Raw genomic sequence first — 12,502 nt, 5'->3', positions numbered from 1 at the left:
CAACTGTGCCAATTCTTTGGATACAACGTTTAAAAATAATACATGGTGAACTACCAAACTTGTAATGAAACATGGAATACAATTTTTGAAAAATGTTAGTATAATTATTGGCGTTTAAAATAGAAAATGTAAAAATGTTGTAACCATGCGAAGATAAAACGATTATAAACACAAACGGCTGATAAATTTAAGAACGTGATTTTTTACAGCGTATACGAGTAGATTAGTTGCAACTTATTAAATGATTTATTAATTAGGAAAATTGCATTTCAAACTAAATTTGATTTCAGAAAAATACTTGAAAATTATACTTAAGAAAACTACAATTATGTAAATCAAAACTTTTTATCATATTTCCCATAGTTAATGTAATAATGCAATCGTATTTATTCGGACCTAATTGTACGACGCGTAAATACTATTTTAAACTCGTCATATAATTATTTTTTAAATGCCTCTATATTCCTTTCTTCAGAAATGTATCACAAAGGATTGTGATAAGAACATGTTTTATTAAAAAGCAATAGCAAATTAGGAAAATGATTGCAACACTTTAGATAAAAGCTAATTGGCTTATGGCGTTGTAGTTTAAGACTCTTAATGGGTTGTATTGCGAGTATGCTCATTGTACTCGCAGAAGTGAAGACTCACCTGTATAATTCCCAAAACTGTAATTTTTAACAATTAAAGAAAATAGACAAGACATTTTGGAAAACACAAGTCCACATTAATTATAATTTATACGTTCCAATTTTAATAATAGTGTTTGGTTTGTAAAGTAGAAATATAATGATAGCATAAAATCAGATTGAGTGCTCCTCGCCTGTTAAATGTACAATGACAATTCAACTTCCCGTGTCTGTTGCAGGCGCAGCTTTACTGTCAAGTGACTAGGCTAATTAATACATGTAATTTGCTGACTTTTTTACACCTTAAATTTTCCTTGACAGCTTAACTGCCCTTGTTATTATTTTTATTTGTATTATTATTATTATTGTAGGGGAGCCTGGTGTGCTTAATATGCAGTTATTAAAGCGTCATGGATTGCCTATTAGATTGTGAAAATTAGGCCCTAAGTCAAAACGTTTATGTTAAGTTTCCCATTTTATTGGGGATGTGAACGTGTACAAATTTAAAAAAATGTAAGAAAAACAGTCACGTGGAAATATTCAAGCGTGTCAGACATTCATAGCGTATACGCGCTATGTCTTTCTGATAACCGAGAGTTATTAATCTGACGAGTAGTGAGCGGAAAGTTGTCGTAAAAAGAGATAGGAAGAAAGAAAAAAATGTATTCGAGCGTGTCGAACATTTAGAGGGAATGTTAAGTGAACTCAAAAAAGTGTCCTATTTAAATGTCTGACAATTCCGACGCTACCAAAAGTCAAGACAGATTTTTGAAGATGTAAAACAATACAACATTGAAATACTCGAGCACGTCAGACTTTTATACAGACGGTTCAACTGGGTGTACTAGTCGTCCTAAATTATAATTTGATAATTACATGGAGGAACATTAGTAATCTGACAATTGTTTTATTACTGGATTTAATAAAACAATGTACATATATATGTACAATTCTATTGATATAAAACTATAAATTTGTCCCAAAATATTCGCATTTTTTGTTAATAACTTCAATAATTTTCATTTTACGGCAAAAAGTTACATGAGTAGAGTTATAGAAAATTATTAGCAGCAAAAAATTTAAAAAAAAGTTTTTTTGTAAAAACAATATTTTGTAAAATAAATAAAACCCCGTTTGCACTCAAGATGGCGTTGGCGGCCGAGAGACAAGAGTACCTTATGACCCCTGCAAACCATAAGGGTGTGAGGGTCCTTTATGAGACCCTACAAACTTGGAATTAAGCTTTTACTAACCCCCTAATATATTGAGTTTAAAAAATAAAATTGCGTCCTCTAAAAAATGCAAACCCAAATGTAACTTTTCAATGTACTATTTGGTAATCTATTACATTAATACTTACTCGCCTACTGTTGCACCATCAGTCTGCATTGTGGAAGTGCTAAAAATAGATGGTTTGGGCTTTCTTGAGCAATATCTGGTGCATCATCACATTTCTGTGCACTTTCAGGTGTAACTTCATTTTTCCATTGAAAATCGGACGGTATTTTATAGCTTTAAAAAGTTTGTAAAACTGGACATGATAGCCATCGTTTCAAGATGTTTCATTAGAAACTTCGACCGTAGCATAATTTTTTTCTTCGAAATGGTTTCACTTTATGATATAACAAAATAGTTATACTTTATTAAGGTTTTCTATGTAAAATTGTTTATTTTTTCATACGTTTCTTCTCCACAAAGTACACATTTCACACATCACTCATTGTTGTAATGATGTCAAACTTATTGCATTAAATTCACAAAATCGTTTTAATACACAAACAAATCAAAGCGTAATTTCAAAGGTTACCAGATTCTAAAGTCTACAACAGCAAACATGTTAATGTGATCAGCTGAGACGGTATCATGATGGCAGACGGTAGTGTGGGGATGGCGTTAGAGAGTGAGAGAGAGAGAGAGAGAGAGAGAGAGAGAGAGAGAGAGATGTGGAGCTGTAGTTCTACAGTAAATACAGTTCTCAGCAGCTGTACGCTTTAGATGGTTTTAGCTACATCGCCCCATAAAAAATGAACAGATTATATTTTTTCCATAACCCATAAGATTTCCTTCAAAATCAAATAAAATTCAACCGTGCTTGCCTGTTTCAAGATGATGTTACTGTACAACTTTGTGACTCACCCATTTCTTTTTGCCACGCTCAAATCGTCATATTATTGAAATATACACGGTTCTTTATGCACTTAACTTACCTTGTCTTAATCTGACGGTTTTTCTGAGCATCGTATTTTTTTACAAATCTGTCGAATTGCTCTCAACGCACGCCCCTATATTAGGGGTTCATACATGGTAGTGGTACATTACAGGGTACAAGGTTTTTCCCTACATGATTATCTGGCGCGCTCGAGTAACGCGCAAAATCCCAGCTTGGGCTCCCCTACACATGTAAATTGACTATCAAATGTCCATGACAGCTCAATTGACGGTTTATGTTGCAGGAGCAGTTTTGCTGTCAGAAAACTGGAGAAAATACGTGTAATTGACTGGCTTCTGCCTGTAAAATCTCTATGACAGCTCAATTGACCGTCTATGTTGCAGGAGCAGTTTTGCTTTCAGAAAACTGGAGAAAATACGTGTAATTGACTGGCTTTTGCCTGTAAAATCTCTGACAGCTAAATTGACCGTGAATGTTGCAGGAGCAGTATTGCTGTCAGAAAACTGGAGAAAATACGTGTAATTGACTGGCTCCTGCCTGTAAAATCTCTATGACAGATCAATTGATCGTCTATGTTGCAGGAGCAGTTTTGCTGTCAGAAAACAGGGGGAAATACGTGTAATTGACTGGCTCCTGCCTGTAAAATCTCTATGACAGCTCAATTGATCGTCTATGTTGCAGGAGCAGTTTTGCTGTCAGAAAACAGGGGGAAATACGTGTAATTGACTGGCTTCTGCCTGTAAAATCTCTATGACAGCTCAATTGACCGTCTATGTTGCAGGAGCAGTTTTGCTGTCAGAAAACTGGAGAAAATACGTGTAATTGACTGGCTTCTGCCTGTAAAATCTCTATGACAGCTCAATTGACCGTCTATGTTGCAGGAGCAGTTTTGCTGTCAGAAAACTGGAGAAAATGCGTGTAATTGACTGGCTTCTGCCTGTAAAATCTCTATGACAGCTCAATTGACCGTCTATGTTGCAGGAGCAGTTTTGCTGTCAGAAATCTGGAGAAAATACGTGTAATTGACTGGCTTCATCCTATTAAATGTCCGTGACAGCCCAACGACCCGTGCATGTTACAGAGCAATTTCATTTTACTGTCAGAAAACAGGAGAAAAATACGTGTAATTGACTGACCTCTGCCTGTTAAATGTCCCATGAAAACTCAACTGCCCGTGTCTGTTGCAGGCGCAGTTTTCGTCGACCCCACCTCAGCATTTGATACGTTTCTTTGTATCTGTAAATTAGCTTCTATTGTAAGTAGTGTTAATGTACATTTATTGATCAAATTATTTGTATTTATAGAGTAAGGTTTTAACGAAGCTTCTCACCCATTCCCATATGTGGATATTTTTCATAGTTGTGCTAAATGATACAATATAAATATATATTTATTTTATATGTTTATTTATTAATGGATATATGATAATATTTTTGTGTATTGCGTATTTTTGTTTATGTGATATTGTAAAAAGATTGTACCTGGAGAAATAAAATGTTTGAAGTATAATTTCAAACAATTTGTGTATAGTACTTTTATCCTTGAACCCACCTTAATAAAGGTATTTATGTTAGTGATCGTAAACAAATTGCTACCGTAAATTAAAATACACTTTTAACTTTGTAGAGTATAGAATTTTTGTATTGCGAAGTAAAGTTGTAACCCTCACTAGTCACCAATAGTGAGAGATGATAAACTTTTCTTTACATATCACAAAATGTTAAGTCAAGTATGAACTAAACATATATTGTAGCTTTCTCGTTTAATTATAACGAACTAAAAGAATTAATAAAACTGTAATTGAAGTATAATATGTGTATTATAATTTAATAAAAATCAAGAATAAAAATGGATTCTAATTGGCTTCACACAAGTCTTAAATGACAACTTAATTGGTTTATCTGTTCAAAGCCTATTCATAAAACTAGATATAGATTCATAATGTATGATAGCTTTATAATATTATAAACACGCTATTGATTATTAGTAATATTGTATGTCAAGACAAGGTTTAAGAGAGTTCCTGGAAAATATCATGTAAAAAAAGTAAATTATTAACGGTTTCAATTTTTCTTAATAGAGTATAATGTACTTTACTCCAACAATAGAAGCAGAATTTAATTTGTTATGCAGAAGGAACTAAAGTAAGATTCCAGTATGTTATAGGTCTGATTGCATATAACTTTAAAGGCTTTGATTAAAAAAAGAGCAATTAGAGGCAACATAACATTTTCTATATTTCTAACATTTCTAACAGTTTGTTAATTATTTATTAGGCAAAATGTTAGTTAGGCACGACTGCTACGGGATCACTACGCTGTGCACGAAATTTCTTCTAACTACAATGTCAAAGTAAGCATACATATATACTACAAAATATTGCCAGTAACTTTTTCTAAGAAAACGTCAATGCAACCACTGTTGAAGTTATGCATAATGATAAATGATAATATACAAGTTGTACATAATGGATAATGCAATAAAATAAAAAAATAAAATAAAATAAAAAAAAACGGCGACGCAACGAATCATTCATTTAACCACATTGCTTTGTGGGTCTTTTTGCGCACAACTTTGTCCATTTAATCTTTGCTGTAGTTCTTATAGTTCCCAAAGTCCCTTCAGTGTGCATAAAATTTGAAACATTTGATATATAAAAAAAAATATATTGTAAGAAGTCTTTTGTGTCAAATAGAATGTAAATATCTTAAGATGAACAAATAAAAAGAATCGTATTAAGTAAAGGTTGTTTTTAAAATGTCCCGCTGATTCTATTATATGATATGAGACTTTTTAAATTAATTTTACACACACACACACACTCAATTTTATTTCATTTCCAATGTAATCTGCTTAGTTAACGACGAGAGCTGGCTACACAATACAAGGGTTTGGCCAGCTGATTGGCAACAATAACAAAATTGATTTCTTACCACAATACCGCTTTCAACAACCTTTGTTTGCTTATTATATAAATCTGGTCTGAATAAATTGAATCAATTCATCCGATCACCCGATTGCTTTAATCAAATATTTAGAATATAATGGTTCTGCATTCTTTGTAATAACATAATTACTATTTTACGGTAGAATAAATAGTTTAATATCGTCGTTGAATGTTTGTCTGGAGACAGCGTGGCAATACTGACAATAATCAGAGACACTGAGTGCTGCTGGTGAAATCAACTACATTAATTACATCATTAATATCAGAGAGCCAATTATTGTTGGTAGGATTTAAATTCCTACCATTAAGGATTTCGGATTAGATTTGTCACAGCGAACATTACTAAAATCATTACCTGGCGATCAAAGGACTTAAATTCAGGTGTTGACTGAAAAGAGGAAGATTACAATCTTCATAATTTAGTGCTCTATCTTTGATATTATCCTATATACTTTTATCCTTTTTAGTCGGGTATTGTTAATTAACTTTAACTTACACGACTTCTATAAACAAGAATATCAATATTGGTAGCAACATTCTTATTCAATACAACTTTGAAACACAACACAACATTACAATAGATTGCAATGTCAAGAACTGCCAATCTACGCTCAGCTGTTCAACGATGCTCAGCTGTTTATATTACACATTAAAACCCTAAGTTTGGGATGTTATCCTAATACCTTATTATAATGTAGCTACGTCACTATCACCTGTATAACACCCAAACTTAGTGAATTAATATATACAATACCAATTCGTTGAATAACTGCAGTCTTTAACTCAAGTCCGTATATTTCACTTCACCCTTGGTCGGAGATTGTATCAAGGATATTGTACATCAGATTCTCCGTCTTCTTCCTCACCATCCATGTTACTGACTGAGTGAAAAGTCATCTCCACCACTTTCAAAACGATGGTATGGATATTGATTTTCAGTCGCTTCAAACATCTATACGCCTCTCCTAATTTCTGATTCACGCGAATAAGTTCAATCCAATTTTGGCTTTTTTGTGATATCCACCTTATTGCTGAGGGCGTGATTACGTCGTATGACCAAGTCGCCAGGTTTTAAGCTACGTTCCTCTGCAATATCATCTTTTTTACGTGTTAAATTTTAGCTTGTGCTTGTTTTTGTCTCCTTTGACATTTTTCCTGGTTCATTCTCTGCCAATCCATCATATTAACGTCATCATCCTTGTTTTGTGCATCGATTCTCCAATCAACAACTCCGCAGGAGGGTGACCTGCTGTGGAAGTTGTTGGTCCCAGGTTTTGTTTTTTGTCTATTGGATGAATATGCAACAATTTCTTAAGTTCTCGATTCCTTCGTTCAGTTGGATTCGCCTGAGGATGGTATATAGAAATTGTTCAATGTTCTAACTTCCATTCTGCGAGCGTTTTCTGCCATAACCTAGAAATTAATTGGGTACCATTATCTGTTATCAGATATCGAGGATACCCGTAACGACTGAAGATCTCTGCTTTCAAAGTTGACAAAATTCGAGCTGTCGTTGCTTCTGGGATAGCAAATGCTTCTGCCCAACGGGTGAACAAATCAGTTATCACCAGGATATCAGTTTTCAGTTGTGAACTCCTTGGAAAAGGTCCCTGTCGACTGCGACTAACTCCCAAGGTTGATAGCTTTTTAATTGTAGGTAATAAACGTTTACACACATAAGTTGATTTGGCTGATTTAGGCAGCCAAAATAATTTAATGGACTATTCTGTTTTTAATACAAATCCTAAATTTACACACAAAAATGCGTATTAATATAAGTTTATTTTATTTTTTTATGTTTTATAATTTAATGCACAGTAATTTTATTTATATAATATATTTCATGAGTATAATCCTTGTGATAAAAAAGATCATTTTAAACATTTGCTCCATTAGGTATATTAGAAAAGTATAGGCAGAATGGCTTTTAAATCTGCCACCAAGTGGTATTGCTTACTATGAATGAGAACTGAAAACTATATATTTCAAAATGTTGAAAATTAAACTTGGTTTTTTCATAGAACACTCCTATATTTTATTATTAATATCCATGCAAAAAGCAATTTTGAGACTTTTTTGTTCTTTGCACTTTCTCATATTTAGCTTAATAACGGAGATATTAGAGCACAAATTGTTGAGATTTATTTTAGAGTTTAACATTGAAGAAACACTTTTAAAAAGGCGTCCATTTTAATATATTAGACGCTAAATCTAAGGTCTAAAATTTCAGAAAAGAAATCAAAGTTTTCTTTTCAAAATTCGTTTTCAAATATTTGTAAATATGTATTTAAAAATTAATACGTTCTTTTTCTAAAAAAACTTAGTAGCTAAAAAGGTTTAAAGTAAATAAAAGTTTAACCCAGCAGGACTCACTTCTGGCTGGTTTATACCTTCCAGTTGGGCGCAGCAAAAACCGATGTATCACTTAAATCTGGGCAACCTTATGGATGTCCAGGAGCGGCACATCACTAACCGCAAATGTCGAGATTCTGGGGTTCAAGGGAAATTCGATAGGTTTAGTGAGAGATGACTGTTGGAGTTGGTGGGGTTTGTTCCCTACCTCAGAGGTTCTTGCTAGCCTCCACAAGGGTGTGCTACCCCCTGCCTACTTCGACTGGAGAGGCTGGTTCAGAGCTGGCCTCCCCTTCTTCCGGCTAGACATAACGGGTCCTCCACTCCCTAACCTTACACGTCCTGAATATCCTGTCACTCCGAAAGCAGCGCTAAGGTTATTACAGGACCAAGTGCAATGTATAAGCTTCTTATCCTAAAAGAACAAAAAATTGATAAATAAATGTTCACAGCAATTGAACACAGCACCATTTTCTATTCAAATACTTTGAATCTAAGGAAATGCTCTTTACACGGATAAATCTTATTTCCCGTTCATACATTCAGTTCTGGATGTTCCATAATAAAACAATTTGTAACCACCATACTCTAGGATGACGACAGCTGTTATAAGTGTTAGAAATGTGTATCTTTAAATGTCTCTAGAAACACAAAGGTTTATACGTATTTCAAAGTGTTAATGATAAATAAAAGTTTCCAATTCACACTGGTGGCTTATTAAAAAAATACCTGTTATTTATACAGCTATATTATAAATTTACGATAAAATACACTTATAGTTATTTTCAGTTGATACTCATTATTCTTACTTCTCCATGAACCCCATTTGGATGGGCAGGAACTAAATACATTTTATAGCTAAAAAATCAAGCTTTGTTGTAGATGTCTTGATTGCAACAGTCCCTAGTGAACATTCGAGCATACTTTAGGTGATATGACCTAAAATGGGTATTCTTCTGCTGCGTATTCTGATAGTTGCCCTACGCGTAGGCAGCAAGGCATTCTACATTAAGCTCAACCATGAATCAGGACTTCGCGCATTGTTGAACTCATAGGATTCCATACAAATCGACATAGATATGACATATTAATAGTATTTTTCAAAATTTGTGCGATATCCACTTGAGATAGATTCCATTATCACTTTTAGTTTTTAACACAGACCTTAGCTCCCTAATGACGTCAGCAGCCAGTCGTGAACTATCAAAAATCCCCTACTAGTAGTGCTATAGATGGTGCTGGCAAAATTAGATCTGGGCATATCTACCACCTGGAACAGGTCAGTTTCGTGACGAAACATTTACTATATATTTCGTTTCCTGTCTGCACCTACTTTTATTTCTTCATGGGTCCTCTTTGCTTAACAACTCTTCTAAAACAAATTTTTGCGAGTTACTTTCAAGACCCGATAAATGTGATGAATGGAAAAGTACCACATACAACAATAATATCTAATATGCAAGCTATCGGATTCCATGACCTTTAATTAAAAACCTATTCATATAATAAAATACCAACTTGTGACTGCCAAGACAAAACATGTTAACTGCGTAGGACGATTATGTTCCTACCACCTTCGTACCGACCCTGCCTAATTACAAGGGATGAGAGGGGTTGAGTATTGTTTCTGGACCTGTCTGTTGGGAAAATTAATAACCACTTTTAGTAATCGGTTACTTTTTCATCGTGATATAGTGTCAGGACAGCGTACGAAGATAACAAGAGAGTTAATAAAACATATTTATAGAGCACATTTTTAATTGCTTATTTCAACACCATACTGACAAAATTATTTACATAAAAAAACAAATAAAATTGTTCTTCATATCAAATAAACTAATTGCCTTTGCGTGGTTTGAAGTAAATTATTAATTGTATATTTATAATCATTTCTAATGTCCATACAATCTTATTTATTTTTATTTATTCCATATTTATGATTTATTTACTGTGATTTAATGTTTTATACATCTTTTTGGTGCCAAATTAACAAATTGATACATACGATGTTTTTCAATACTTTTCTTAGCACACGCAGAACTTTTGTAGTAGATAGATTTTTCTTCTTGGAAATGTCTTGCTGTCAGACATAGCTTGTGAACAGTATCGCATATACTACTGGAGCGATTCCGAAGATATAGTACAATTGTGATAAACAGAATAAATCTTTTAATTTTAAATCTACGACGTATCGTATAGAGTGCGAGGCTGACAATATATATTGACTTCATCGAGCAACCGGGCCCAACTACTACTGCCGCCGGTACGGACTTTGTCACATTTTTTTGTAATTTTTTAATTACAATATTATTCATGGTATACGATCTTTCATCCTGATATAAACATCATATTGTGGCAAGAAAACTAGCTAGATATTATTCGTGCGCTTCATAACAAGTATCCAATTAAACTTCTTTACTGTTTGATTTGCTAATCTCTAGAATATTTTAGAATATTTCTGAAATTTAAAACCCCTTGTATATCGGGTATCTCAAAAGACCCACACTCACTTTTAAAATAGCTTAAACATTTTAAAATCTTCACTGTGGATATGAAAAGACATCACATGAAGACGTATGTGATATATTTGAACAGTACTCTCACTTCCTCCAAAATAGGTGGTAGGAGGAAAACCCAAAAATTGAATCCAATCGAGTAATACCTTAAAACTACAGCATTTGATAAACTAAATCAATTATAGCAATAACTCATATTTCTAACAAACATGTCCAAAATGAGTAGAATTTGAACAAAGGTAATATTTTAAATTCCATTGAACGGTATGTTTAATAGAGTTAACCTAGAGACCTCTTATTTTCACAGTTCATTTATCAGAACCTTCAAAGTGAGGTATAATAGGATGGGTTAACTGTTAAAACATATTAATCAAAAGTATTTTTAGTATACACTTAATTTTTATGATTTTCATAGTGGTATATTATTACATTATTATTCAGTATTCATGATCGATCATATCTAATTTACTCTATTGGAGCCAATATCAAAAATGCGCTTTAGAGTAAACGAGATGGGTTTGATTTAAGGGGCATGGAATTTTCCAAAACACTATAAATTATATTACCTCAGAGTTGCTGGGGAAGCTTCCTAGTCTACATTAGGGTTCAAGATAATGATCCTCTACGAGTCATGAGGTGCAATGATAATTAAACATGAGGCTCAGTAACGAAACGAATTGTGATGTCAAGATGCGATTTTACCATAACTTACTTCACAGACGTCAGGTAATATATCTTTGTACATGTTGACCGTCCTAGTAACGATCCTGATGGAGGGAATGTGGAATTCATATTGGAGCGATGAGGCAGGACTTGAGTGCGGAGATTGGATTATTTAAATGTTACATCAGAGATGTTATGGGCAGCTTCATAGACTGCATTTGGCTCCCAGATGATACTTCTCAAGTAGTACTTTGAAACAAGATATGGGGAAACCAAACAGAACTAGTTGTCGAGTTTCGTTCTTATTACTGTAACTGATCTCACAATTGCTAGGGAACCTATCATTGTACACAGTATTTATTTTTAGTAATTAATTATAGTCTATGTTGGAGTCAATGTCGAATCCGTCTGGAGCATTGAAAGAGAGAGTTTAGTGCGGAGATTGGAAGTTTTCAAATCAGTGTTTGTTACCTCAAAATTGCTGTAGGAATCTTCTTAGGTTACATCAAGGTTCCAAATTACAATTCTCTAGGAATTCTTTGTAACATTACATGGAGCAACGAACAAGAATAAGTTACTGGGATGTATTTTTCTTTTAAATACCATAATTTACCTCACAGAAGCAAGATAAATAACGTTGTTTATATATTCCAATCGTTTGGGGAAAAATAAGGAGGAAATGTTCATAATTTATACTTTGGTACTAATTGTCTAATACATTTTTTTTAATTTGGCACCGTCTTAAAACATTTTGTGGTGTTGGCTTTTAGTAACTTTCATTTTCTTAAATTTAAATTATTTTTGTTTAAATAATGTCAGCAGAATTAACAAGTAATGAAATTATATCTCTCCACACTATACTGTGACAGGAAACAATTACCCTGCAAACATTCGTAGTCAAAATTGTGACCTATTATAATTAGTGTAAGCATAAGACTTAGATGCTATTAATCATAGAGTAAAAGATACTGTTAATCTTAAAATATACTAAATATATTTATATATATATATATATATATATATATATATATATATATATATATATATATATATATATATATATATATATATATATTTAGAAGTACTAAATATTTAAGGCACGGAGCATCTTGAAAAGTGGCTTTATGCTCACTACAATTAGCATAACTAAAAAAAAGTATTAGTAAACTTTTTAAGTAGTAGGCTAAGTTATTGTTCAACCTGTAAACTCTGTAATTGAAACTCT

General features: G+C 33.1%; 1 protein-coding gene across 1 annotated transcript in view; it reads left to right on the top strand.

Annotated features, from left to right (window-relative positions):
* LOC124359568 (diuretic hormone 45) overlaps window positions 1-4,318 on the top strand; it is a 283,362-nt gene extending 279,044 nt beyond the window's left edge. The window contains exon 7 of the mRNA XM_046812434.1: window positions 3,987-4,318. The gene's annotated coding sequence lies outside the window, so the exon portion shown is untranslated. The remainder of the gene's footprint in view (window positions 1-3,986) is intronic.
* Window positions 4,319-12,502: the final 8,184 nt, after the last annotated feature.

This window comes from Homalodisca vitripennis, chromosome 4, assembly GCF_021130785.1.
Source record: "Homalodisca vitripennis isolate AUS2020 chromosome 4, UT_GWSS_2.1, whole genome shotgun sequence".
NCBI classification, from domain to species: Eukaryota; Metazoa; Arthropoda; class Insecta; order Hemiptera; family Cicadellidae; genus Homalodisca; species Homalodisca vitripennis.
Note: the sequence above shows the minus strand (reverse complement) of the source record. Positions and strands in the feature narration are given on the sequence as shown.